The 25782-nt window shown below is 41.4% G+C and overlaps 1 protein-coding gene and 1 long non-coding RNA gene across 8 annotated transcripts in view; one reads left to right on the forward strand and one right to left on the reverse strand.

Moving 5' to 3' along the window:
- ptprfa (protein tyrosine phosphatase receptor type Fa) overlaps positions 1 to 25782 on the reverse strand; it is a 454009-nt gene that overhangs the window by 389575 nt on the left and 38652 nt on the right. The gene's annotated exons all lie outside the window — the stretch shown is intronic.
- On the forward strand, positions 8941 to 24640 carry LOC119487919. The gene is made up of 4 exons (XR_005206813.1): positions 8941 to 9134; positions 15861 to 15863; positions 16284 to 16289; positions 24631 to 24640. It is a non-coding gene; the product is annotated as an uncharacterized LOC119487919 (long non-coding RNA).

Genomic DNA, 25782 nt, shown 5'->3' on the forward strand with positions numbered 1-25782 from the left:
ACATGTGCACACACACATTAACGTCTCGTTTGGGCCCTCACTGCATTATAAAATAAAAGGACAACATAACATCTCCTTCAAACAACTGGATTTATTCAAGGTTCTCACCAAAAACTACATTTTACGAGATTACATTTGAACGCATCATGATAACGTAGTAATTTACCTTCACCAGATAGTCATTATTCCTGAGCAGACTTTGAACACCTCATAATTATAATTCAATGGCACCTCCGTTAACGTTGGTATCTACAGTATTTAGCCGATCAGGACTGTGCTGCCCACCAGCTGCTAACAGCTAACGTTGCTAACTCTCCTACTGCTGATTTCAACACAGGTTCGTTGTTCGCAGTGAAGCATTATCAGGGAAAAACAGGGTGCGTCCTCTCAGGTTTAGTAATGCCACGTTGAGCTTTTTTTTCTCTCTGCCGTGTCTCCGGTCCAAAACAAACTGAAACATGATACAGTGTGCGTATGCGTCATTGTGCAGCGTAACTGTGGGAAAGCATCAATAAGAGGAACCAATTGCCACGGAGGCATGAGATGCCAAGAAAGCAGACAACTACGGTTCTCTATTCCCATCACTGGCATTTTCCCTGCCTGCCAAAGTGGCGGATGTCCTGATGATTTCAGACCCTGCGGATAACTATTTACTTACTTACTTATTTATTAAACTTTTTGCATGGGTGCTTCCCAGATGAGCATAAAGTGAGCGATAGACATAAATGGAATTTAGAAAAATCCAGCACACAGATTTTGAGAGCAATCTCAAACTTTTTCATGTCAAGGATCCAAAATGGAGTCCAACAGACCACAGACCATGGATGTAGAAGAGGGTCCAATAGACCATAGACCATGGATGTAGAAGAGGGTCCAATAGACCACAGACCATGGATGTAGAAAAGGGTCCAATAGACCACAGACCATGGACGTAGAAGAGGGTCCAACAGACCACAGACCATGGATGTAGAAGAGGGTCCAATAGACCACAGACCATGGATGTAGAAGAGGGTCCAGTAGACCACAGACCATGGATGTAGAAGAGGTTGTGTCCTGTGCTTTTGCCCGAGGAAAATAACTCCAGATTTGACTTATAGTGAATTTTACAACTTTTAGGACATAATGATTTAAATGAGGGCTATTTAAGTGTGTGCACTTGGAAGTTACCAAGACGGCGACGGCCGGAGCCACCCACTTTGAGCTTCACAACGGCTCTTCAGAATCCTATGGGTAACATCACGAAGACTACGTCCATATTTTATACAGTCTATGGTGTCAACGCACAGTAAAGGGCAGCGGCGCTGTCTCATCCACGTCAAAACCCATGCACCCTTTGTAATTTATTTATACAGACACTGCCTTGAGTTGACATTCGTCACCTCTCTAGAAAGGCAGGCAGCAATTTTATTACATTCAATCTCCGGATAGGTACATCATCTCAGCTACTGCATGTTTACTGTTTACTGCTTCTGTATGCTGCAGGTGTCAGTCAATGTATGTCAGGTCGAATGGTACAACACTATAGTGGCCAGTGTGTTGCACTTAAAGAGTATTAAGCCACAGTTTCAGCTCTGTGAGGCTGTAATGCTCATTGTTAAGAGACTCAGGATGCGACACCCTCATTTGTGTCAAAGTCCTACTCATCATACCGCGTCGCGTTGCGGCTGCGTGGCGTGCTGGCTGCGTGATTCACGCGTCGGGTGTTCACACCAGCTGCGTGTCAGCTGTGTTTCTGCTGCTGCAGCTGCTGCTGTCAGCCCTTTCTTTCTACATAGAGTTTGCCTTTCATAATGGCCATTTTATTTCATTATAAATATAATTTATATTTATTTTAGACAGAGAAAGGTTAAAAAACGTGTGGTAATTTGTAAATAATAGTAATAATCCACAATTAAAACCCCGTACTATATTCATTCATGAAGCTCTCCAAGTCACTGCATGTTCTACAACACTGTCCTGCACATATTTCAGAATAAAAGCCTTGTGTTAACAAATGAAGGAATTCTGTCCACTCAAATTTGAAATGAGAGCAGGAAGTATTGATTGTCTTTACTTTTTTTCATCTCTGTAACATATTCTACATATAGAGACATTGAAACTGTAGTAATGTTGCTGGTATGATGTGAATATAGAGTCAATAGATCACTTTCCCTGTGTGTTGTTGCTGTTAACCACGCGACTCGCATCAAAAATAGGCGAGACCTTGAATGTCTAGAAGAGACGCAGCTGACATGCAGCCAAGCCGTGTCTCACGCCGGCAGTGTAAAATAAAAAAAACAAGCGGTAACGCAGCCACCACGCGCTGCTGACGTTACCACTGTGGACAAGGGCTTACATTTATTATGTTGTAACTACAAACAAACAATTTAGCAATATAAGAACATAATTTGTAGGAGACAGGGTTTCTGTATCGGGGCTTATTTTCCTCATCAAGGAAAAGGATGGACCAATATGTCAACCTCAATTATAAACAGTGACTCACTTCATTCAGCATTATAGCAGAAAGCAGACAACAGTGAGCTTAAATTTCTCATATAAAGTTAGCCTTAAATGCAAGTTCAGCATTATAGGTTGCCGACTTATTTTACTCATGGATGAATTAAATAGAACACACTAACTGTTGCAGTTTTGAAACTATATAACATCAGTTCATTAATGCAAGTTAGTGAAGGTAGAAAAACAATGGTATCATATTGAGATATTGGGATTTTGGATATTGTGTTGAGATGTTTCTCTTTGTCTAGGGGAGACTCCACAGAAAATATTAATGAGGCTGGGGAGGGCGAATCTTTTGAAAGAAATGGAAAAAAGGTTCAGCCCCCCCTCCCCTCTTCCAATCATTTTTTGTACAGTCCCTTATACATGTGTATATTCACTGTAAACAAATGTGACCGTAGTAGATGTGACTGTGACTCTTCCCCATTTCCCTAATTGGTGTCTCTAAAAGCCATTACATTTCCCTTACGTCCAGTTGCTTCCTGTTCCCCTTCTCCTCCCTCGCTGTGGCTCTACTGAACTGAACAGACATATTCAAGCATCTCCACTAAAAAGAAACGCTGCGGTGCTGTTCCTGTTTGTGCTAATGTAACATGTAGTGTAGAGACCAGGTGAAGCTTAAAAAATAGGCTTAAAAATAGAAATATACATAAACTACAGTGGAAGCCGCTTATCATGATCATGTCTGTCCGGGTCAAATTGATCACTGTAAACGGGTGATTATTATAACCACATTTTGTTGTTGTGCATCATTTCTCATGCAGAGTACCATCTGATTCATCCATCCATTATCTGTAACTGCTTATCCCATTCTGGGTCGCGGGGGGGGCTGGAGTCGATCCCAACTGATATTGGGACGGGGTACACCCTGGACAGGTCGCCAGTTTATCACAGGGCTGACACATAGAGACAGACAACCATTCACACTCACATTGGTCCACGAGGCAAAGTATCACAGGAGTAAAGTAAAAAACAACACTCAACTTCAACTAACGTTAGTCTAACATAGTGTAAAAATGTTTTACCGTATGTTTTCATGTATGAAAAGATCAAAATGAACACTGTAAGCGGACTACTTGATTATTATAACCAAATTATTTAAACAGCATTGGATACATATAAGCGGTTGATCACTGTAACTGCAAATAAATCATTGACATTGCGAGCGTGGGGTTATACCCATATCTTAAAGGGACTTTATGTAAGAATCAGAATGTCTTGTTAACAGCGACACCTGTAGCCGTTAAGTCAACTAAAGTCAGCGTCCTGTTGCTCGCGCTCGCTCTACATAGACATGAACGAGCATCGCTCAAAACAGTGAGGCGACACACGTCAGTCAATGCTGATACTGTGTTTCCTGCTTCAGCCTCCCGACCGCCGTCAGAAGGAACAGGGGAGACACCGCAGCCCCAGTCGGAGACGATAACTTTACTCTCTCCAGAGCCCCGTCTATTCACTCAGCAGCAGGAAACAACACAGGAAACCTCTGTTGGTCTGGAGGAGCTGCAGCAGTTATTTCTGCACAAACGTCCACTGTACATTCACTAGATATTCTCAGAGCTCAACTAACTCTTCTGCAGTGTGGAGTGAGCGCACATGCACGTGAGAGGTGGAGCGAGAGAGCGAGCGCGGTGTGTGAATGAAGGCAAGCAGGCAGAGGAGCAGAGTAGAGCAGAGACTCCAGTCCTGGAGACCAAAGCTACGGTCTCCCCCGCGTCCTCCGACCGCGGCCAACACTGTTTAACAGACGGGCTTCACTAGATACAACCAAGAGGTTTTGGTGCTTCACTGTAGTTTGTGTTGGAGTCCGAGTCTGAACAGCGTAGCCACACGCGAGTGCGCATGGGACACCGACCCGCAATGATTTATATGTTAGGTTTTACAAACAGTACCTTTAAGCCAAGTGCAATTAAAAACACCATTTTAAAACTATTCTATCCACACTGACCTTAAATTGTAGAATAATGACAAATAGCAGCAACCGGGGATTTGTTTTTACATCATGCATTAATCCAGAACTATAGTAATTCCTAAGGTACTCAGTACCACTGAAACCACACTTTTGCCCCCAAATGACCCGTCGCCTCTAGCTCTGTGTGGTAAAGGTGTATGCTTTGCGTCATAGTGAACGATGAATATAAAGTCAGCGTGTTTCATTTGTTTCCATTACTTATCGGCTGTATATGCACGGTGACAGGATAAGTAGCTTATTCAGTATCTTGATATACGTCTAGCAGATGTGTTTGTTGTCAGGGTGAGACACCTAAAACAAATTGATCAATGCAAAGTGCAGTGAGCGAGACAGAGCTCGTAAAGCTGAAGTAACTCTCTCAGTGAGTGGATGTGGTGGAGTTTAGAGGAGGCTGAGATTGGAGATGATGTGTTTGATCTCTGTTCAAGGCTATGCATTCATCAACTTTTGAAGGTGGTGCAGCACTCAAAAGTTGACTTCTTCTTCACCATCTATCACACTGCTGGAAAAGGCTGTATCAGGCTTAGGCAGCGTGTTTATCTGACTCGTTCAGATGTTCACATCTGACTACGATGTCAATGAACTTGTTGATCCTATAAACCAGACATCAGTTGTTTTCTATTTATATTTCAATCACTTAATTGACACCCAAACAGAAATTGACTGTTCGCCCAACATGTACCTCAAACAGAAAGGAGACACTAAAACATTGCTGTTTTTAGTCGTTTTACAATTTGTTGACAATATAACAACAATATAGAATAGCACCAACCTAGTAGTGTTACTGCAGTACACAACACTCATATTACTGTAGGCTTGGGCGGTGTCACGGTATATTTAGGAATCCTGACGGTATGATTTTCAACCCAGTCACGAATACAGATGCTCCTCTTTCTATTAAAGAGATACGGAGACGCTGTACTGATGAGATGTATTGTAGTACACAACACGCGCCACCAGAGGTCAGTCTCTACTTGTGGAACAGGTAGTTGAACTGAGAAAGATGGCGACTGCGAGTGGTGGGGATGTTACAGTTACACGTTAAAGGTTGAATGGATGGTCTGAAAGACGCTTGCCCGATTCTGCACATGCGCTTCCTATATTTCAGATCTTTATTTGATAGTAGATCGATTAAATTTCACGTACTCGATCAAATTCGTAACGACCAATTAATCGATCGATGATTAATCGTTAACATCCCTACTTCCTGCTTGAAAAAATGTTATTCACCTATGTATCGCAATTTTTTAATAAATTTTTGAATGCCAGAATCGATATATTTGCTTCATTTGAATCTATGCGGAGGTTGATAGAAGTTACCGCTTTTATTCTTGTAGTCTGAGTAACATGACATCATATCCGTTCCGTATCCGTCAACAAAACAAACGGCAATGAGCCAAACGACAAAGCAGCAAACAGCGGAGGGTCAGCGTGGATACGACCTGCACCCCCCCATGTTAAATCCAGCGTGGTAAACACTACACATCCAGTAAAGGATGGAAACACTTTGGGATTCACACATTGACAGGAAAAGCAGAACTAGACATCACGGCTAAAGCTGCATGCTAACTCCGTCATGGACAGGAAACGTTGTCGTATTGCAGTAATGTGCGATCGAGCCGGCCGTCACTCTCATCTCAACTGTAGAGCACCCATATACTGATATTTCTGTTCTCTGCATTCAAACGGCCCCGATGGAGCTGACCATGGATGGATAAAGAGAACAGAGCTAGCGAAGCACTTGGCGAAGTTAATGGAAGTATACACGTGGTTTTCAAAATAAGGTGGGAACTGTATATACAAAATACATATATGGAAATAAGATTAACTGGATTATATTCACCAGAGGTGTAAAACATTACACGTCCCTTGTTGCTGGAAAATAACGGACTTGTAATGTTGCTGGAAATTTTTTATAAATAATACCTAACAATGACTGATATATTTGACTTCATCTCTGACTACATACATGCTAAAAATCAAACATTTTTACTGTATCAATTTGTATATTTTTCAAAGTAAAACCCCTTTACTTTGAAAGTGTATGAATCAACTTTTTCCCCATGGTCTAGTGTTAAAAAAGTTAACAAAAATTGCAATTAATTGTAACATCGAATCGCAATACCTAAAAGTCGCAATACATATCGAATCGACACCAAAGTATTGTGATAGTATTGAATCGGGAGATAGGTGAATCATCCCAACCCTACTAGATAGCTGTTATGTTATTGTGTTAACCATTCCCTCTCTTTAAAGATACAGCCCTATTAATGTATTATGTGATGAGATAAAGTGGACAGCAGCAACGTTTGTGATTGGGAATCACCCATCCAGTTCTGAGCAGTGTGACAATAAAAAACTCTAAAGACAGACAGTAAAAGGACACGAGAGAAAATTGTTTATCATTAATCCCAGCTCAGAACCAGTTTTTACATTCTGGACAGTATATAAGCAGTGTAAGGACACCTTGTGTTTGCTGTTGATGGGTTACAAACTAACTAGAACTAAACCCCCCCCACACACACACACACACTTCCTGTAGACAGAGCTGAAGCGAGGCGGTTGAGACAGAGATAGCAACAGAGCAAACCCAGACAGGGTCATTGTCCTGGTGTTGGTCGTGTCACCTCCTGTGATCCGTCATCGGCGATGTGTCTAACAAGGCAGCTGGCTGAGAGCCGACAGGTATGAGGACAGAGCAGCGTGGCCGGGAGGCCGACACCTGTCAAATTAATGTCCTCTGCTCAGAGCCGCTCGATAAACTCTCCCAACAGCACCTGATGAAGGATGTGTTCCTGCTGCCCTCATCGATCTCCAGCCCCAATACAAAACACATGTTATTGCTGTAATGTGACACTGCTCAGCTGCTTAACTAATCATTATCAGGTCTATTTTTATATTTCATATTTTGTATCTAATGGTAAATTTATAGTGGCTTCAATTAGTTCATTTTTCTGTTTGTTCGTTATTCTTTCTTTTATTTTTTAGTCCTATCATTCAATAGTGTTATATGCAATCAGGGTTCTGAAATTAGCACCTGTCAAATGTGGGTAATGTGTTGGCAGTAGCGGGTAAAATCGTCAGGCTATCCGCCGCTTTGGCAGGCAGTGAAAACACCAGGGATGGGAATAGTGAATCAGATCCTGTTGAGAACCGGTTCCTAGTTGGTATCTCATGCCTCTGTGACAATCGATTCCTCTGTATTGATGCTTTCTGACAGTTACGCATGCACAGTGACGTAACGCCATAGGCAATCTGTATCATGTTTCAATTTGTTTGGGACCAGAGCCATGGCGGAGAGGAAAAAAAAGCGCTAAAAGCACGGCACCACTACTACTAAACCTGAGGGGCGTATCCTATTTTTTCCCTGATAATGCGACACTGTGAACAACAAATCCCTGTTGAAATCGGCAGGAGGAGAGTTAGTAACGTTACCAGTTAGAAGCAGGTGGGCAGCACAGTCCTGATTGGCTAAATAACAGCGCTACTAACGTTAACGACGGTTCCATTGAGTTACATCATGGTGCATTCAAGCTCTGTTCAGTAAAATGACTATTGGGCTATGACTATTTTGTCACGATACGTTCAAATGTAATCTCGTAAAATGAAGTTTTTGTCGAGAAACTGTTTTTACAGCAATATAAAATAGATATCAGAGAAGGAATTATGACCTGTTTAACTTTCTAACGCTTCGTCCACACTGTTAACGTCAGGAGCACGTGGCGGCTGCATGTCTGCTGCGTTTCTGCTGCTGTCAGCCCTTTCTTTCTACATAGAGTTTGCCTTTCATAATGGCCATTTCATTTCATTATAAATATCATTTATATTTATTTTAGACAGAGAAAGGTTAAGAAACGTGTGGTAATTTGTAAATAATAGTAATAATCCACAATTAAAACTCTATATACTCGTACTATATTCATTCATGGAGCTCTCCAAGTCACTGCATATTCTACAACAATGTCCGGCACAAATTTCAGAATAAAAGCCTTGTGTTAACAATTTAAGGAATTCTGTCCACAGAAAAAAATGCTTGAGGGCTTTTATTTTGAAATGAAAGAAGGAAGTGTATTTTTTTCATCTCCGTAACATTTTCTACAGATAGAGACATTGAAACTGTAGTAATGTTGCTGATACAATGTTAATATACAGTCAATAGATCACCTTCACTGTCTGTGACATATTTTACAGATGTCAAGACATTGAAACTGTAGTAATGTTGCTGATACGATGTCAATATACAGTCCATAGATCACTTTCACTGTCTGTTGTTGCTGTGAACCGCGTGCGGCTTGCAACCTCGCCGCTCGTGAGACGCTAACCTGTTAACACGGACGCCGAAAGGTAACGCAGCTGTCACGCGCACTTGACGTTCCCAGTGTGGACGAAGCTTAACACTAACGTTAGCTCTAAGCAGCTCATAATACATCATTAAAACTACTGATGCCAAGATTTTAGCAGAAGCTACAGTGTAATTTTGTAATTTACCATGCATATGTTTTTTGTGTAAAATATATTGCACATTGAATGACATCAGATCTAGAATGTTATTCCTTCATTTAGCACAGAGATTTCAAAAGTGGCAGATAGAATTTCTGAGTAGCAGACAAAAGAAATACTTGCCTGCCACAGTGGCAGGGAGTGAAAAAAGTTAATTTCAGACCCTGTATGCAATGCTGTGCCAAATGTTGCATTATTTGTGTGTCCATGTGTGTGCATGACATGTCCTGTCCTTCGTTAGTGCTTGTATGCTTGTGTGTGTTCTCACCAGGCCTGTGGAATGATCCAGCACCATGCTGAGGTGTGTCTCTGTGTGTGTGTGTGTGTGTGTGTGTGTGTGTGTGTGTGTGTGTGTGTGTGTGTGTGTGTGTGTGTGTGTGTGTGTGTGTGTGTGTGTGTGTGTGTGTGTGTGTGTGTGTGTGTGTGTGTGTGTGTGTGTGTGCGTGCGTGCGTGCGTGCGTGCGTGCGTGCGTGCGTGCGTGCGTGCGTGCGTGCGTGCGTGCGTGCGGATGCTGTCCCTAGGTGCTGTCATGGAAGTGCAGAGTCAGCTTTAATAGTCGACCATATCACTCCTCACAGCGACGTGCCCCCCTCCTCCTGGGATAAAAGCTGCCATATTCTCTCTTTATCTGCATACATTATAAGTCACCCAAAAGCAGTGCAGTGCTTTATTGTTTCTATCTGCACACAGATGTCTCTTTCTCACTCAGAACACACTGTTTCTCTTCTTCTGCTCCTCACATCATGTCACATTTCATTTCCCAGTGTCAGCAACAAATTACATTTACTGTTAGTTAGCAGAGATTTCAGTCATTCAGAGAGACACACTGCTTATGGTGGGTGGGAGTGGAGGAGAGGTGGATGGGTCCAACAAACACAGGACTTTCAATCACTTTGAAGTTACGTTAGTGACGTTTGTAACGTGTTTTCTGTACTTGCTTACGTACGTATTTTACTTAGGTTACGTAGTTTTTTTAAGCACAACCATGATTTTTTTCACTAAACCTAACTAAGCAGTTTTGTTGCCTAAACATAATTTTGCCCCTTGTGGTGTATAACTGTAAAAAATGGAAAAAAAAGCCTAAAATGCGTTATCGTGACACATTGAATGTCCTTAAAATGTTGTGCTATTTATACACCTTCCATGAGATTGGGTTGGATAAACAGATATAGACCCTATTCAGTCTGGTCATGAATGATGAAAACCATTGTAATGAAGCTCAGCATTTACACTGATTACAATAACATGCTTCTCTTACAATAACATGCTTCTCTGGCGCCAACCATAGGAAAAGCAACCACATTGTAACTTTTCTACATAGTTTTTCATACTTGGAATAACAAGCCCGTCTGCACTTTTTAGAGTTGAGTGTTGGTTTACTATAGTAAAAACGACGATGAATTAATGATTGTGTGAAACTTTTTTTTTGTGAAATGCACAGAACGCAAAGACTCATGTCAGACTTGGTGTGAAAGGTTTGAACGCGAAAAATTGTCAACGAATATTCTACATTTTCGTTTTTTCGTGAAAAGGCCTTAAGAGTCGCTGACTATGTCAGTTTGTTTGACAATTTTAGGTACTTAATTTATTTCATTTTCACTAATGCATTTTTTATGATTTTCTATGACCTTTTCGATCATGGGAAAACATCATGGTTTGGCTTAAAATAAGTCCTTAAACTAAGTATAAAATAAGTACGTAAACAATGGAACATAAGTACAGAAAACACGTAAAAAAAAAAAGTCATAATGTAACTTAAAAATAACTCAACAACACTTTGGGACATGAACACCGGTCTCCTGGTTGAAAGTCCTGTATTTGTTGGACCCATCCACCTCCCCTCCCACCATAATTAGTCTTTCTAACTTTTTATTCTACGTCAGTAGCTCTGAGCGTAGCATATTCACATGGATGCGTTTACATTGTCAGTACAGAATGACTGAATGAAGAATGAAATGACTTACAAATTGCTGAGTCATTCATACGCCACTTGGTGAGATTGGGCTTAATTACCTGTGCGATAATGGCTCACATGGTAAATTCAACATAATGTACATTTCCACAGCACTAGTTCCATCAGTACAACAATACAGTTGTGTCATTCTCACCACACTGCTTCCCTGAGTTCTCTGACAGAAATACTGTCTACTTTGTCTATCCACACTGGCTACTGACACTGCACAGATATTTCACATTAAAAGTCTTCCAGCTGTTCAAATGGCACAATGTTAGGGTCTTAATGTGACATGACAACGGGAAGTGTTGAGTTACATTGACAGCAGCTTAACACCGCATGAAGCAAAGTACAATCAATTGGAATTAAATAATTAATGAAAACAACATTTCTGCTAGGGAAGAGAAAGTGAGAGCAGCAGAGTGGTGAGCATGGCATGAGTCATCAAAACAACAGGTAAGCTTGGCAAGGTAAAAAACAGACCCAGATGTCTGGCTCAGAAGGTGGACTTATTGAGACAGTGTGAAACCATTAGCCTCCTGCCTGATTCCCTGTTATTTTGACTACAAAACAAACTGGTGAGAGTCGGGCCAGAGCCTGGAGTCATGTTGGCAGGTGTCACTTCTTACAGTTTCTGTGGCTTTCAGTGGATTATCGAAACAATGGCAGTTAGTATTCCCCTATAGAATTCGGAGACTGATATACTGTAGATCTATATAGATATATAGATCTACAGTATATCAGTGGATAAGAGGAGGTTGCTCCTCTATTTTTGAGAGGCAAGAGGGAGATCAAAATATGAAAAAAAGAGCAGTTGGTTGAAATAAATCATTACAAAATGTCATTTATAAAACATTTTTTCTTTCTTCTTTGGAAAAAATCCATTATTCAAATCCTGATTAAAATTCTTCAACATCGACACCTGAAGGCAGCCCGTGTGTGTGAAGTGGTTGTGGGCATCGTGGGGGGTAGACCATGGATATATAAAGAGAACTGGATATAGCGTTGGAGGCGGGGCCCCGTTCATTCCTATGAAAGTTTCTCAGTGGCGCATGAAGCCTAAATGGCTCAACATCCGCCTGGAAAAGTACCCGGATCTTGGACTACATGGAACATGCGCAGTAGCGTCTGCTCGGTCACATGACTTGGTCACGGGGTTACAACTTCACGCCGTCGTCACGGCTTGGCGCTCCAGCCTCGGTCTGGGTCTCATTCACATTAACGGAGGGAAGGAAATAACTCTGGATTCAGCTAATAGTGCGTTTTATGACTTTAAAAACAGAATTTTTAGGCTATTTAGGTGTTTGTACTGGGAAGTTGATAAACATCAAAAGAAATTATCCGTTGAGTTACAGACGTCTCTTTCGCAATGTAAATATATGGGCCTTTTTGGGCCACGGAAGTTGTAGTACCGCCGTTTGGCCACTAGGAAAGTCTGTATTGATGACCGGCACACTTCTTGGGGGCTTGGGATAGAGGAGGACGGCAGGACCCCATCCTCCCTTGAGGCGGCACCTCTTCTATCAATTCAATTCATTTTTTTCATGCTTATCTATGATTGGCCAAAACACGTCAAATGACACTCCAAGGGAGGTTATCTTCCCTTGGCTTGTTACCAATCAACAACCAGCAGAATACAAGATTGACAGCATGTTGGTCCAATGATGATTTCCAAATGTAGGCCTGTACAACAGAGTCTAAAGTTTCCCTTTTTTTATCGAGGAGCTACACTATTTGAGTTAGCCGACGCAACAGTTAGCTTGATGTAGCAGCCCTGAAGGATCCGTGCAGCACTCCATCACCCTCACCGGGATCCAGTCCCGGGTTGAGCGGAGAGCAGCAGCATGTCGGGCCGTCGCCCGCCACTGTAGTCTCGCTGCAGGTCGGACGTCTGAGCGAGGGCCGACACTGCTTGGGGCCCGCGACAGCAGCAGGACCCCGCGGGGAGCGGATGGAGAGTTCCGCTTTGCTGGGGCAGCCTCAGGGCTTGCTGTCAGTTGTCCGGGCTGGACCCACAGCGGGACTCCGTGCTGACATACTCCGCTCATCTGGGATTGGATCCCGGTGTGGGCAACGGACTGCTGTACGGGCAGCAGTTTACAGACAGGCTCCTAGTGACACCTTACACACACAAGGTTCATTGTCATCCCGAGGCTGCAGTGATTTTTTTTTTAGAAATCTTAGAAAGTATTGTTTTACTGCTTAATATTTCGTTTTACATTAGAAAGTAGAGAGAAAAGCAGCCAACTAGTGTGTTAATTATAATAATGTCATGTATATAGCACACAGACAAGTGCTTTCCAGATTAAAAGATTCACAGAATAAGAAATAAAAAATCTGAATCCCATGTATTCCCCCCTATGTGACACATAAATTAGGAACATGAGAGCACATCAAGCAGCACTGAGACCATATATGTACACATAAGAAGGAGGTGCAAGTGCAAAGTAAGAGAAATAACTAAATAAAATAACATGGCGCTGTATGGGTTGGTTCCATTTGCCTCCTGTCTTCCCCAATTTTTGGAGTCACCAGCTGTCACTGACGTGGGAGTATACACAGAACCCCACATCAAAAAATGGGAACCAACGCTTTCAGTTATTTCCAAACTTAGCACGGCTGACGTTGACTCAGCTAGTGCTAACGTTCACATTATTCATAACCTTATTGATTATCTTCATGATTAGCTTATTAAACCTACGTCACTGTTTTTTTTCTAACGACTAATCGGGCATTTTGCATTTGAAAAAATAACGGAAAAGGTCGTAGATGGACCCTTTAAGTTACATTACAGCAAAGTAAAATTAAATTTAAAAAATCTGATTTGAGATTCTGGATATTTATCTTGAATCATTTTTATTTGAACAAGCACACCGTTTCCTTAATGTCATCCATTGAGCCTGACTCTGGGTGTTTAAGTGTTATAATAGCGGGAACACATTTATATTCATGAATGCAGCTTTGCTAATACAGAGAGGTCCGCTGGGTGCACGGCAGAGGAGGCACTCTTTATGTGATGCACCGCTCCCACAGCAGACCAGCAGCATCTCTCCAAACCTGCCGATGCAAAGGTTGTTTGCCCACATGCCATTAACCAGCACACTTCAACCAGCAATACTGTCTGTCAAGAGCTCCTCTCAATTCCAGAGCAACGGCAAATTGTGTCTATTTTAACTGTGCCTAACAGAAAAAAAAACAGACACTGAGGAAAACAGAGATAAAGATTGTTTTTTTATACTGCTTCAGCTCTGTTACAACCACTCACTCCTAAGAGTTGTCCTGATGAGAAATTGATAATCAGACCTTTGAGACTGAAGAGGACAAACACATTACACAGTGTTTATGGGTTAATCAATGAAGTCAGACTCTCTGATACATGTTTAATGAGGAAAATGAGAAATAAACAACATTTCCCAGCAATCAGCAGGATGGTTCAGCTATAGCTTCTGTAACTTTAGAATAAAAGGCTCTAACATTGTATGCCATAATAATCAGGGGGAGGTGTTTCTATGTACATTTACCACATTTTGCCATGATGACTCACACACAGATTCACAAGGTGAAAACCAAACCAGCCACACGCCGACACGGCTAGTAACTATGAGAAGGATGAGGCAAACAATAACTGAAGAGCATTATTAAGAAGCTATGTTAAAATGATACCGATTTTAAACATCAACAACAGCTGATGGAATTTATGGATTTTGTTTGATTAATTTATTAATCAATTATTCAATCAAACGTCACAAATATCCATCACAACACTAAAATGCTATTCAGTTTGAGCACAGAAAAGCAAGCAAATGTGTGCATTAGAGGAACTGTGAGCAGTCACTGTTTCGGATTTTCAATTAATAAATGACTTGAATGAGGAATTGGATTTTTTTTTTTAAAGCTAACTAAGTTTAACTAAATCGTTTTTATCTCAGAACTTCTGTATTTAAGTTATGCCACTTCTGTGATCTTTTCTTAAAGCTAACTAAGTAGTTTTTGTCACGAAAATTCCTAACTTAAGTAACGCCACTTCCGCAATCTTTTCTTAAACTTAACTAAGGAGTTTTTGTCACGAAACTTCCGTACTTAAGTTACGCCACTTCCGGTGTGGTGTAACTTAACCCCGATCTTTTCCTAAATTTAACTAGTTTTAGTTTAATTTGTAGTTTTGTTGCCTAAACCTAACCAAGTCATTTCTTGTGAACACAGAGGTTTATTCTGAAAAGACTGGAGTGGAAATTGACGCTGGACAATCGTACGGAAATGCACGAAAAATTAGGAATAACTGTTTGTAAGATATCATACAAACCGTTGTATGAGAATACATTGAAATAAGCCATTTACATTATGTAGCTATAACAGCTCGGCACCCGTTACCCTAAAACCACAATGTGACAAATACAGTATATAGCTGCTGTTTAGAAACATGTATTTGTCATGTGTATTGTGCTGTATCCATCCCCATTAAGAGCCATTAGAGGCTTAATGGTCAAACGCATGTCAGAAACACAACAATTAGACTGATCTTTATTGAGTTTGATTTCTGGTTTTTGTTAGCTAGAGTGTGGCGGGATTGACTCCTATATCAGCAGTGGTCATTTTTCATTATACTGTATGTGAGAGTAGTGCAAAATGATTTCTCTTGTCAGCACAAAGGAAAAAACAAACAGAGATGCAGGTGTTTCAATAGCAACATCCCCACAGGAAAGAATTTCCAGCTTAAAACCTTCAAAGCCAGCAACCAATTCTCCCCCTGCTGAATACATTTAGAAGAGAAACCTGAAATCCTTCAGGGATTGAAAGTGGCTAACACCCCCACACCTGCACACAAACCAGGCAAACATATGTCTCGCTGCTCTAATGCTGCATTTTAAAAGCTGCTTCAACAACTTCTTCCAGTCTTATTTCGACTGCTTCTCTTTCGGCTGATCAAATCCTCACAGGATGTGTGTTTCTCCTGTAACCTTTCACCTGAGGGATCAAACTGTAGCTTAGTGTGCACCAACAGAGCTGCACAGTGCGATATGTATGTTGCATGTACTACGAAAGAATCAGTCTGTGCAGGGTCTGAAATTAACATTTACATAGCGCCAAATTCTGGTAGATTTTCTGTTTGGCGAGTAAATCTCAAAGACTATCTGCCAATTGTTCGTACCAAAGATAGTTGTAATATTAACGGGCGAGAGAGAGCAACCGTGTGTGACAGTGAGTATGAGGGCAGCAGTAACGTTATAGCTGTGAACGTAGCAGTGCTTTGTGCTTACAGTTTAGGCTGTTTGTCTTGAATAAATGCTACAGCTCCTCAAGACCCAAGCCAAGTTCCTTCAAGTTTTCTTCTTTATTTTTACACAAATATCATCATATAGCCTACTGTTTAGTACCCTAATACCCGGTGAAATATCAGGAAGGTATGAAAAAGTAGATACCACCCAAGCCTTAAGGTTTGAATTAACTGTTGATCAATATATTAAAATGATTTTGCTTCAAATTTTGGTCTGGCTTCTTCTCTAAGTTTGTATTCAACATAATAGCTTATTAGCTGAATGAAATGTACTGAAACACATGTATATGTCACACAAAAAGGCAATTTATTAATTTGGCTGGTAAAAAATATGTTAGGCCGGTGGATTTTTTCATCTACCAGTCCCGTTGGCTGGTGAGTCAAAATGTTAATTTCGGTATTAGCACCCCTTGTGATACAGCTTTGCTATGCGTTTGTGTTAGACAGAGCAGTCCATCTGCCACCGAAAAAAAAAAGGAAAAAGTGAAATATTGCCTTTTGGTTGTACGCCTCCGCCAACCAGTCAAGTTGCAGTTTACATCCATGTCTGTCCAAAATGTCATCACTTCATCATCTTATCCTGTTACTGATTTGTGTGAAATGGTCATAATTAGCATATGAATTCTTGAGTTATGTGACCTTGACCTTTGATCTTAAAAATCAAATCAGTTCATCCTTGAGTCCAAATAGATGTTTGTGCCAAATTTGGAGAAATTCCCTCCAGGCGTTCCCGACGGTACGGACGGACAACCCGAAAACATTATGCCTCCGGCCACAGCTAAAGCAAATTTGTTTCAAAACCACTCATTTCTTTAACGCCACATGTGATTTGTAGGTTGTAGCGGGCTCAGTTTTAAAGCTAGAGTGAAGATACTGGCATCATATGAAGTTAGAAAAATGAAGGAATCCATTGGAACCAACCATGTCATGCTAGCTTGTAGTGAATGAGGTTAAATAACACTCTAAACTTACTCTAAATTTTGGTGAGGAAAAACTGTCATGGCCATTTTCAAAGGGGTCCCTTGACCTCTGACCTCCAGATCAGTGAATGTAAATGGGTTCTATGGATACCCACGAGTCTCCCCTTTACAGACATGCCCACTTTATGATAATCACATGCAGTTTGTGGCAAGTCATAGTCAAGTCAGCACACTGACACACTGACAGCTGTTGTTGCCTGTTGGGCTGCAGTTTGCCATGTTATGATTTGAGCATATTGTTTTATGCTAAATGCAGTACCTGTGAGGGTTTCTGGACAATATCTGTCATTGTTTTGTGTTGTTCATTGATTTCCAATTATAAAAATATACATACATTTGCATAAAGCAGCATATTTGCCCACTTCCATGTCGATAAGAGTATTAAATACTTGAAAAATATCGCTTTAAGGTACATTTTGAACAGATACAAAATGTGTGATTAATTTGCAATTAATTGAGATTAAATATTTCAATCAATTGACAGCCCTAAAATAAATACATATTATTAAGACATACAAGTACTGTATTCACTTAAAAGGTCATGGAAAATGACTTATTAAACTGTATTTTTGTATGCTCCACGCACCCCAACACCGAATTTGAACAGTCTCAAACTAGAGTGGGCTGACTTGATACTTTTAGAAAGATAGATACTTTATTAATCCCAGCAGGAAATTTCATTGTTACAGTAGCTTCGTAAAAAGACAAAAGTATTGTGCAAAATAACTGAACAATACTTATCAATACAATAACTTATACTTGCTACAATTTTGCAAACAATCAGCGGCTGTAGCACCAGCAAAAAAAGTTAACGTGCAGCGTTCAGCCCTGACCAACACATCAGCTGTCCACTGGGGATATAATGCAAAGCCACTATCTGTTTATATCACAAAAATATCTGTATTCCAGTCGGAAGTAGTTGGATACTGTCTCTCATTTCCCATGTTAAATTGTTTTCTACTGCTATTTATACTCTATACCTCATTTACACTATGCAAGTCACAAAATACACTAAATTACATTATATTGTATTTCTACCTTTTTCATTGTATCATGTGCCAAAATTAATCAAACAAAAAATGGCATAATGTTGCCATGAAAAGAAAAAAGTAAACTGAGTCATGCAGGTTTTTTAAATCCGAAGGCTTTAAAATCGAAACCTGCCCTCAGGCCTAGATCCCGGACCCCGGACCTCGGACCCCCTTTAGAAGACTGTGAACAACAAAAACCTAGGGATGCAGTGTCCCGATAGCGATACCTGGGCTTTGGGTATCGGCCGATACCGAGTACCGATCCGATACCAGTGTTTAATTAATAAGCTGTATGCCTCACTGTGTGGAAGTGACTGGGAAGAAAATATCAATACACATGAGTATCACAATATTATGTTGTGCGATACAATATCAATTCTCCAAAACACTGTATCGATTTTTAATTAACCGGACGCTATTCTATCTTTCGTAGGTCGTAACGGGCTCAGTTTTAAAGCTAGAGTGAAGATTCTGGCATCATATGCAACTAAAAAACCTCAGGAATCCATTGGTATCAAGCATATCATCCTAGCTCGAGAAGGAGGCTAAATAACGCTCCAAAGTTACCCTAAATGTTTTCGAGGAAAAACTGGAATTGCGATTTTCACAGGGGTCTCTTGACCTCCGACCTCAAGATATGTGAATGAAAATGGGTTCTATGGGTACCCCTTGAGTCTCCCCTTCAAAGACATGCTCACTTTATGATAATCACATGCAGTTTAGGGCAAAAACTATGCTGTGTTTTGCATGCAGTATTAATGTGTTATTTTTGCCTATTCTAAAATAGTTTATTTCTGGTGTAATCTTTATACTATTACAGTTTTCCTAAAATTAAATAAAAAAAGAAAAGAAATTGCAATATATCTCCTTGTTTATAGTATCGAAATAAATCGCAATATATTGAATCGTTACGCCTGTATCATGATACGTATTGTATCGCCAGATTCTTGACAATACACAGTTGAATATGCCAATAATGTTGATGATCATTTCCTCAACAAGATTTAGAAGTACTTGTTTGAGAAAGCCAGTCGACACCAGGACAACCTGTTTGTGGTTAGGTTGTTGCCTAAACCTAACCAAAGTGTCGCCCCTGACACACTGGGCAGGGCGCACTTCACTGCAATCTGCGCTGCACCGTGGGTTCACAAAAATAAAGCCTCTAGCCTCAACAACTAAACACTGTAAAGGTAATATTGATTGCAGGACAATTGCATTGCATTACATCGTGCAGGTGTTTCTATTTTTTGTACAGGTGGGCTTCCACCTTGAATTCCTCAGTAGTTGCCAAAACACTTGCAGGAGTCCAACAGCTCCAACCCATGTGCAGCTGGCCATAAAAGTATCCTGTCGTCAGCTGAGACTCCCAGGAGAGCCTCGTTAAACCCACAGCAAACTAAAAGGACAGAGAGAGGCTGAGAGAGAGAGAGGCAGGAGGACAGGAGGACATGAGGTGAGGCTCAAAGTATCACAGGACTAATTAAAGTGGCACCGGGACTAAAGGGCACAGAGAGGACAATGACTGGCTCATTATTTACAACTCTTTATCTCAGCTTTAATGGGAAAACCAGGTCCTAATTGCAACAAATTAGTCTTGCCAGAGGTTCACGGGGCTGCACATTAAATCATTAGCAGGTTCGACCCCGTCTGTCTCTCTGCTGTTTATACACTGAATCACACATTGGATTTTACCCCTCACCTCAAGACATACAGCTGATGGTTTCTAGTCAGCGTGAGCAGCAAAAAGTTGTTTGTAATTTGGACTGCATTGGCTACATTCACACAATACACACACGTGTACATTCACAGGAATACATGGTAAAAAGTAAGTCGAGTGCTGAAGTTAAAGGGACTATTTGTAACTTTCAGAAATGCTTCTTAACAGCAACACCTGTGGCCGTGAATTCAACGAAAGTCAGCGTCGGGCTCGCGCTTACTCGCTCTAAATATACCTGAACGAAAATCTCTCAAAACAGTGAGGCAACACACGTCAGCTAAAAGCACAATATCGCTCTATATTTCACCTGTTTGGCAGTAATGTTAACTGACCAGACGAAGGTCTCTCCATGAACATGATTTAGATCTGATCCTAGTGTTGGCTTTTCCTGCCTCAGTGCAGGCTGAAGCAGCGGGGCTCTGCAGCGAGTCTCCCTGCTCTCTCCGCCCGCAGCCGGAGAGAGCAGGGAGACACCGGCACCCGGTCGGTAACGAGAAGACAACGTAACTCTCTGCAGAGCTCCGTCACTTCACAAGACACGGGAAACCTCTGTTGGTCTGGAGGAGCTGCAGCAGTTATTTCTGCACAAAAGTCCACTGTACATTCACTAGATATTCTCAGAGCTAAACTAACTCTTCTGCAGTGTGTAGTGAGCGCGCGTTCACGTCTAGAGGTGGAGCGACCTGAGCGAGAACGCGCGCTCTGTCTGAGTGAAGGCGAGCAGGCAGAGGAGGAGAGGCAGCGGCTACACGCGCACGCGCATATGCGTGCGAGCATGTGTCCCGACCCGCTACATTTATACGCTTAAAAAGTTACAAACAGTCCCTTTAAGTACAATTTTTAGTTTTTTTATTTGAGTAGATCCATTCGATGTTACTTTATGCTTGTACTCCACTACATTTATATTACAGCTGTAGTTGCTACTTATTTTACAGATCAAGATTTGAAATGAAAAAATACATGACAAGCTTATAAAATCAGCACAATGTTAAAGATTAAACCAGAGGTACTGAACCTTTTAGGCTTGTGACCCGTCACATTTCAGATGACTGAGTTGTTACCAAAGAGATATTTACCCTCAAACTTCTCACATGGTTTGGTTTTAATTCTGAGATCTAAAAATGGTACTGATCTGCCACCAACTATTTTGACAAGCATATTTGTGACTGTGCGGCAGCAATGACACATTATACAGAAGCAGGTAATGGCTGACTTGGTCTATTAGCATGTCTTCAAAACTTTCCGCCATTATTGTCTCTGTTGTTGCTGTGCCTACTGACTCCTGACCCTGTCACAGATATCACCACACTGCCCCAACACTGACCCTTCCGTTCATGTGCGTATTGCGTATTGCATCTTGCGGAAGCGTAGCATTAATTTCTGAGGACCTGCACAATCAACATTCCATATGGATAACAGTCTGGGATAATCCAAAATAACTCATAAATTCTGCTTTTCTTATTCAAAAATGAGTGGTATCATTTCATGTAAATGTTAGCTAAAAAGGTGTAACACAGAATTGGGTGATAATTTACACTTTATGCCTTATATAAACAGTCAAACCAGACCGGGTCAATTCTGACCTGGGAGGACCACAGGTGTCATTATGGGCTGCCATTAAAAGAAACGAAATGCTTTCAAAACAATATCCTGATTAAACGCTGACATACTGTATACCAGTCTGTGATAATCCATCAGCATTATGTTCCTCTGATAATTTACTCAAAAATGTCAAATGTCAAATGTCAAAAATGTATTTTTAATAAAAAAAAAAAAAGGATGGTTAATAAACCTTTAAAGTGTAAAAGTTGTGGTAATGAGTTGGAATGAAGTTGGCCAAAAAGGTGTAACACAGAATTAACCCGGGAGGACAAAAGTTGCACAGTTGACGGGAAGACAATAGGAGGGTAAATAACTGTCCGAGGCTCTCCAATATTTCACCAACAAATCAAAAGGACTTTTCAGACTGATATGAACAGAAAACAGAAATGAGCATAATATTGGACCTTTAATGCTCTGCTTTGTTTGTCTATTTTTTTTCTTGCCATTGTAGTCCCCTGACGCTGTGACATACAAGGCGTAGCTCTGCAGCCCTGCCCAGCAGTATCCAGGGGAGCAGCAGATTGCCGGGACCCGGGGCTCTGCCAGGCTCAGTGGGTCACATCCCCTCAGAGCCACGGCCAGGCTGCCGTTGAGCCAGAAGCCAAAACCTCCCGCCACCGGGGACGTCACGCTCCCAGAGAAACAGGGCCAGCACCCCGCCAGTCCTCTCCTTATTCAGCTCACAGCTGACTGTACGGGCACATCATGTACTGGACATATGGGCATGATTCATATCCGCCGAAGGAATCGCTCGTATGACAAAATAAACTGTAAAACCTCAAAGTAAAGACAAGTAGGGACAAGACAATGAAGACAAGAATAAGCTCTGCAAGACATAAACTAGCCATTAGGGACAATGTGGGAGATCACAGCAGGACAGCAGCTCCGGTCTGAGGCATGAACATGCAAAACGTCAGCTGCAAAACGGGGACATGAACATCTTCACATTAGACATGTATTTACACACTGTACTCTGATTGGGGAGTTATTTCCCTTCATTTCCACTCTACTAGTGCACAGCTATGTGATTAATTTCCTGGACAAAGTGTTTCCACAAGTGTTTCAACACACCATTCTTTTGCATTCAAGTCCCCGTATCTTGTTCAAGTTATCTCAAAGAATCAGGAAGCTGTTTACCATGACAATCAGCCATATTTTGTACTTTTATGTAGTTGAGTTGGAGTAAAAAACAACTACTGTTTCCCAAGGGAATTAAAACAAGTGTGATTGGTTGTGTCTCCTGCATGTTGGAGGATATTTTAAATGTTTCTACTTCCCCAGGTTGTGCAGCTGAGCTACTCTGAAGTCTTGACATTGGATATCGGTCTGATGACGGATAAGCCTCTGGGAGTAGGGGGCTACATTTCTGGGGTTCCAGTTAGGGATGCACCGATATCACTTTTTTTCAGAAGTATAAGTACTTACATTTGGGTACTTGTCGATACCAAATACCGGTATGAGCACTTAATAATACCATTACAGTTCAAACAGTGACTTTGACTTCATCAAATGCTCCTCACTTTCTGACTGTAGCAAATTAAATATACAACATGATGTTTTAACATACAACTTTGTGTTTTTGTGACACAAACAGATCATAGTTTGTAGTAGGGAAATTAACAATTAACCATTTCAATATTAAAGGGACTGTTTGTAACTTCTTACACGTATAAATCACCCGGGTCGGTGTCCCATGCACGCTCGCGTGTGGCCACGCTGTTCAGACAAGACTCCAACACAAACTACGCGGAAGCACCAAAAGTTAGTTGTTAGTTTAGCACTGAGAATATCTAGTGACGTTTGTGTAGAAATAACTGCTGCAGCTCCTCCAGACCAACAGAAGTTTCCTGTGTCTTATGAAGTGACGGGGCTCCGCAGAGAGAAACGTTATCGTCTCCGAACGGGTGATGGTGTCTCCCCTGTTCCCTCCGGACGCGGTCGGGAGGCTGAAGCAGGAAAAGCCAACACTAGGATCAGCATTGATTCATGGAGAGACCTTGGTCTGGTCAGCTAACATTACTGCCAAGCAGCTGAAATATAGAGTGATATTGTGCTTTTAGCTGACGTGTGTCGCCTCACTGTGTTGAGCGATGCTCGTTCATGTCTATTTAGAGCGAGCACAAGCGCGAGCCCGACACTGACTTTCGTTGACTTAACGGCCACAGATGTCGCTGTTAACAAAGCAATTTCTGATTCTTACAAACAGTCCCTTTAAATAAAAAAAAAAGCTAAGCAAAACTCAGAGGAGCAGCTTGTCGATTTAAGGAGAATAGCTGTGTTAACTTAAAGATCAGTTCACCTTCAGTTTGCCTGAGCCGGAGTTGTCGCTAACTTCGGGATTAACCCCCTTCACTTTAATCAGAAGGTGGCAAGCAAGACACCGGCTTTGTTCACAGCAGTAACGTTACTGCTGAGTTCATATTTGCCATCACACGCGCTCTCTCTCTCGACTGGACACTCTTAAGCGGACAACCTCGCAGCTAAACTAATTGATGGGGTGGAGGCTAAAGCGGCTGCATGTGTCCACGACAATGTACACAACATCATGGCTCCCAACGCTCAGATAACCGTTACTGGTATCAGAATTGATGCATCCCCAGTTCCGGTGTAGTCAGTGGATATCCGAGCCAGGACTTCCATTTCCGTGCGCTGCTCATTGTTTGCAGTCCGATTAGCAACTTGAGATGCGAGACTGGAGTTGGAGTTGAGAGACGGCCGGATTGTTTCACAAGTAGCCAGATTTCAAACTCATTTTAAACCATTAGACCTTTTCAAACTTGACAACATAAACATTCTAAATGAGCCCCTTTGTATTTCCTGTTGCAATGTTTGTTAATGCAGTAGCTGACAGGAAGTAAACTTGGACCAAAGCTGTTGCCCTAGCAACAGAATGGCAATGAAAAGGTCAATAAAAAGCTAAATCATCGTCAGACGATAGCCGGTGGGTTCCCAGATTGTATTTAGGCCAAAGCGTTCCGCCTCTTTTGCTCTCCACACGGTCTGTTTACCTGCCTTCAACCAAAGCCCGCTCAAACGTGATTGGTCAATACTACCTTCCGATACCAAAATATTGACCTGTTGCCTACATGCACATGATTGCAGAATCTGTTTATAGAGATTACATAAAGAGTAATACACAGCCCACACTAAATACATCACCATGGATGCCAATATGTAATAAATATACAGTTTGCATCGATCCCATCAGCCTGCTGTTACCAGTTAAAGAACAGACAGCGGCGATGAACACATTGTCAAAGCTACATAAGATGTCATTGTCATACCTTGTCAAGCACATCCTCACTTTGCAAAGGCTGGAGATTTGCTTGTGGTATAATTTTCCTGCTACCTGTGAAGGAGCAATATCCAGGTTTTAAATAGAACCTGAAGAAATACAAACCCTGAATAGCTCAGAGACAATACCACTAGCATACAGGGAGGAGCGATAAGAGCTAATATAGCAGAGAGAACAGTATTCATTCAGTTGATTTCAGTCAGAGAGGAAAGGTGACATTTTAAGCCTATTGTCAAATTCAAATGAGAATATACTTTCTACCAATATTAGTGTATATTAGGTACTGAATGTCCAAGAACTGGCACAGTAATGGCTGATTAAAATGGGTAAGTGGTTGACAATAATCTTAAGCCCTAGCCACAATGACTCACTCAGTGGCTTGACTTACTTGGCCAGATTCAGATTTGAGCTAGGGCCAAATCCAGGGCAGCAAAGTCAAGGGTAAAGCAAGGGTAGAACAAGAGGGTCAAGGGAGGTGGTCAACACTGTGAGCCAAGAAAGGAGCGTCCAAGCTGAAGTGTCACTAATTCAAGGAGGACAGGACAGACGGGGGATTCTATTGGATTTAAGTGCTTGAAGGGATTTGTTGAAGGTGCTCTTTGGTTTGGGCTAGTTGGTAATTGAGAAATAAAAACTATGAAAAGAAAGAAGTAAGGACCCAAGATGGCTGCTTTGCTTCTATGGTCTATACTTTTTCTTTCCTTCTTCTGCAGCTCTTTTTCGATCACGTTACCTCTCGCCTCTACATAGTAGTTACGTTTGTCAGCTTATCTTTCTCTAGCTTTGCTGTCTTTGCCATGTCGTTACCGTGAAACGATCGTGGTTATGTTTAGGCAACAAAACCACTTAGTTGGATTTAGGAAAAACATCATGGTTGGGCTTAAAATAAGTACGTAAACTAAGTAAAATACGTCTGCAAACAACAAACACACAACACTTTTGAGACACGAACACCGGTC

The sequence above is a fragment of the Sebastes umbrosus genome, chromosome 5 (genome assembly GCF_015220745.1).
Source record: "Sebastes umbrosus isolate fSebUmb1 chromosome 5, fSebUmb1.pri, whole genome shotgun sequence".
Lineage (NCBI taxonomy): Eukaryota > Metazoa > Chordata > Actinopteri > Perciformes > Sebastidae > Sebastes > Sebastes umbrosus.